Below are 4,591 nucleotides of genomic sequence, written 5' to 3'. Positions count from 1 at the left end.
ATAGCCTCATGTACTTTTTTGGTGCTGGACACAGACCTCTGATAGCAATTTCCTGTACACCTTGAGCCTCAGTTGAACAAGCAAGGCTAACTTTGGTCACTTAATTATAATTTTCAGGTAGCAGGTTTTCTGAATAAATTATTAATTCTGTTATTAATCTTATAGAAAATGTTGAACTCTTGCAAAAACATTTTAAACATCCTTTAAATGAAGCTTAAGAATTTGAATTCTTAATTCTACATCTTTTACAATCTTTTATCATAGCATATGATATCAGCTGGTAATTATTTTACCAGTGTCGATTTAAATAATGCTAACAATTATGCGCCTCATGCAGGTTGTGCGCTGCAGAGGCAACATTCTGTCTCCATTTGCTTCATGTGATTTTGCACTCCCTCCTCACAGGAGGAGAAGAGCTGATTACAGTGTTCTCCCTGTCTTTTTCAATAAGCTCGGCACTGTCGCCTCCGCTCACAGTCAAACACATGTGTGGAGTGACTGTCAACCCGCCAAGGCCCATTTACTCCAGCACACACCACATCCAAACTCCCAGTGCTCTCTCTACATCACATCTCCTCCCCAGCTCACTCTCAGCTCATAGTCATGTTCTGTAGCTTTGAACTTTTGAATTTAGCTCACCGCCAGCCTTTACCCCACAGCCCCTTTCCACTTCCTCTATTTCTACTCTCCTCCCAATCTTATAACCACCCCCCCCCCCCACCCCACCCCCCCTCGAGCTGCACTCAGGGCTACATGATAACACACTTTGGAGTGAGCTGCTTTCCCCCAGAGCAGCCCAAACTGTGAGCATATTCACTCCATCATAACAGCACTGTAGCAAAACTGCTGTCACGCCGAGTTTGCCATGCTAATGTGGCTGTAGGCGACACTCGCCTGCCCTTAAAATGCAGTGATGGAGGTGTGGGGCGTGTTTTGTGGGTGTTGGAGGGGAGGTGCGGGGTGTTTGGGGAGCTACATGGCACAAATCAGGGTTTCTGAGGCAATGGAAAGAAATATAATACAGAGAATAAGATGTAGAACAACTCTAATGCACCCATCCAAGGAGTATTTTCTCTCCTAAACAAAAGATGTCTAGTTCACTACTAGATGCATGGCATAATGTGAAAACACTAATAGTAGTTCCGCGCATTCTTTTCCATCTACCCTTTGAGAGCGGTGATAGAAGAGGCTTCAAAGGGCTCGATTGAAACCTGGCAAAGCTTTGAACTATGTCCTTGGACTGTCATGTGGAAAGACAGACACTCCCTTCAGTCATCCACTTACAAACAGAATAGTATACAGACAAATGTACTCAGATCGTACCAACATGTCAACACTGCTTTACCCTTATACCTAAACGCACACTTGTTCAGCTGTGGCTGGAGCCAGGAACTGATTAGCGCAACAAGGATCTTACTATTCTCCAAATGAGCAATTACTTCCTACTGGTAACATGTTGCTGTTGTCTGCAAAATCACTGAGACTCCAATGAACCAATTACCATCACTGCAGTTTTCTGGGTTAAAGGTTCCAGTCTTTTATAAGGCACACGTGGGAAGCATGAAAGTGAGTCCTCCTTTGATGTTTGATAATACTTCTTGAGTTAATGCTTCTCTGAAATGGCTGGTAGCCTTTTTTTATATATGTGTAGAGTTAAGTGATGCAAATAATATTTGGACATTTTGAGAAAGAGACTTATTTGCTTTCTTGAGTGTTTGATAAGAAGATTAGTACCAATCTCATGTCTCCTGCAAATTTAAAGCCAGCAAACATCAGAATGACTTTTATAAGTCATTTTTCGAACGTCCACGTAAGGAAGCTGTTTTGTAACGTCAGGCAACGTCTTCTTTTCCAAGTCTACTGAATTCTATTGTTGACGTCTGTAGGACCTCTGAGCACGGGCTATCTTCAAGATGGCGCAGCTCTTGAGCTAAGTCAAAAGTGAGCAGCCGCTCGGTGGATTTGGAGCAGAAATGTCCGGAGCTTCTCACAGACAGTTTTCAAAATGTGCGTATTGACAAAGACTGTCGAGCAGATAGTTCAGGTTATACATACACACTTACACACTCTTCTCAGTCCTTCTACCAATCACAATCACATATACTTCCTCGTACAAAGCTCTTCACAATAAAACAAGATACCAACCTCACTAAAATAAAAACAAACCAATTATAACTCAAACGGTCTTTTAAACATATTAAACGCATTGTACTCCTTTCTAAATACTTCAACCATTTTTATTTTACACTGTAACATGGATTTCAACATTTTTAATATTTCAGCACTTTTTCATAAATGACCGTTTTAACCTTATTATGAACATTTTCTTTTATTTATTGTAGTTAAGGAAACACAGGAAAAGGTAAAATAACAAAAACCAACCCACATGTACTGAGTAAATCAATAAGACAACACATAATAAATTGTGTTTGTTTATAAATAATCCTTATCGTATCATTTTAATAACAACAATGCTGATGTTTATAAATAAAATATATTACATTTATTAATCAAATTTCCTGCACCTGTCATAGACATCCACATGACATCCCAAATAATTACCAAGTTCAAATGTTGAACTTCATATTCATGTCCAGGTTGGGTCACGATTGGACATCCAAATTTTGGACCAAACTCAGATGTGGTATAGATGTGCAGAATTGGCCATGGACCAACGGACCCAATATAGACATGATCTGCACGTCTATCCAACATCAATATTTAGTGGGTTAGCACAAAGACTAACACAAAAACCAAAACACAAAAACAGCTAGCTCGGTTGTGTCCAAAGCTGATAAAATATGACTGCCGGCACTTTTTAAAGGTGGCTAATAAAAAGAACTAACAGACTTAAAAACTCCTTTGTCCAACACGCCATCAGACTGTTTAACTCCTCCCTGGAGGGGAGAGGGAGGGGAAACAGGAGGACAAAGGAGGGGGGAACAACTAAGCTGTAGTGCCTCTTCACCTCACTGTGCAATACCTTTTGTGCAATACTTTTGTAAATAGTCAACGGTGCAATAGACTCAATACTTGAAATGTGCAATTCACTTGTATTTTTATTTTTTATTCCTATTTATTCTATTTATCCCCTTCGTATATTTTATTTATATTGTCTCTGTATTTATATATATGTGTGTGTGTGTGTGTATATATATATATATATATAATATTCTGTAACTCTGTAACTTCTGTCGGTGCTGTGCTTTTTTGGAAATCGAATTTCCCAGAGGAACCCACCCGAGGGATTAATAAAGTTCTATCTAATCTAATCTAATCTAATCTAATCTAATCTAATTAACATGTCATTTCTCATTTTATGATTTAACAGGTGATAGACTTGGCTTATTCCTGGTTATTTTTGGTAGGGAATTACAGAACTTCCTCTGATACACATAGCTATACCAACTATTTCAGTGTGAGACTCATCTTTCACCCTTCAAACCTAACTTGACTGGAGAAAAAAGACTCTTTAGCTATTGTTCGAGGAGGCTTTTTGAATAACTTTAAATTACCAATCTAAACTACAGCCACCTTTTGCAGAACTTCTTACACAGGCACACCTCTTCTGTTTATTGCTCCTATCTCCCGCTGTGTGTATTTTCCATTCACTTTTCTTTCTAGGGCTACTTCTGATGTTTCCCCCCGCAGCTGTAATTTGCTCCATTTTCTTTGTTATTGTTAGTCTTGAAGTATTTAACCAGATGATTTCCTTCACTTATTGAAGGAATGCCCCAACCAATAACCAGTGTTGGGGAGTAACGGAATACATGTACCGCCGTTATGTATTTAAAATACAAAATATGAGTAACTACAACAACAAAAAAAAAGGTGGTATTTAGAATACAGTTACTTTGTTGAAATAAATGGATTACATGGCAGTATTTTCCTGTTTCATATTGTGGCGGGTCAGGACTGTTTGGGTTTTGTTTGACAGCTACGGCAGCGTTATGGTTGCCATGGTTAGAGGGCGACACGCTCTCTCTGCGACTGTGTGTTTCCTGGGTGAGAGAGGCCTTTTTGTTGTTGTTGTTGTTGTTGTTGTTGTTGTTGTTGTTGTGCTAAGCTATGCTGAGCAGTTTGGTTAGCAGCAGTGTGTTTCTGTTGGAAAATAAACGGCTGTGCTCCCTGGCAACTCAGGGTAGCAAGACCAAACGACACCTCTGTCTCCTCCTTGTCTGAGCTTGCCACAATGTGTTTGGCTTGTTTCCTCCGAAACAATAAGTTCCGTTGGAGCAGCCTTTCAACGCCTCTCTCACATCAAAGTTGACCCAGACAAGTAAAGCTATTTTTCGGCTACGAACCGGACTTATTAGCCAGAGGTCCCTTTACTACGGTTCGGAGCCGCAGACCTTCAGTAATAGTAATAAATCACACAGCAATAGTACATTCATGTAGTTGTAAAAAGCATGATAATATATTGAGTAATCCAAAGTATTCAGAATAATTGAGTAACGTAACGGAATACGTTACAAAATACATTTTGGGGCATGTATTCTGTAATCTGTAGTGGAATACATTTTAAAAGTAATCTTCCCAACACTGCCAATAACACAATTTGTGTGAATATAATGTACCCAAAAAAACTAAT

Source organism: Maylandia zebra, linkage group LG16 (assembly GCF_041146795.1).
Source record: "Maylandia zebra isolate NMK-2024a linkage group LG16, Mzebra_GT3a, whole genome shotgun sequence".
Classification (NCBI taxonomy): Eukaryota; Metazoa; Chordata; class Actinopteri; order Cichliformes; family Cichlidae; genus Maylandia; species Maylandia zebra.
This window is presented reverse-complemented; position numbering follows the sequence as displayed.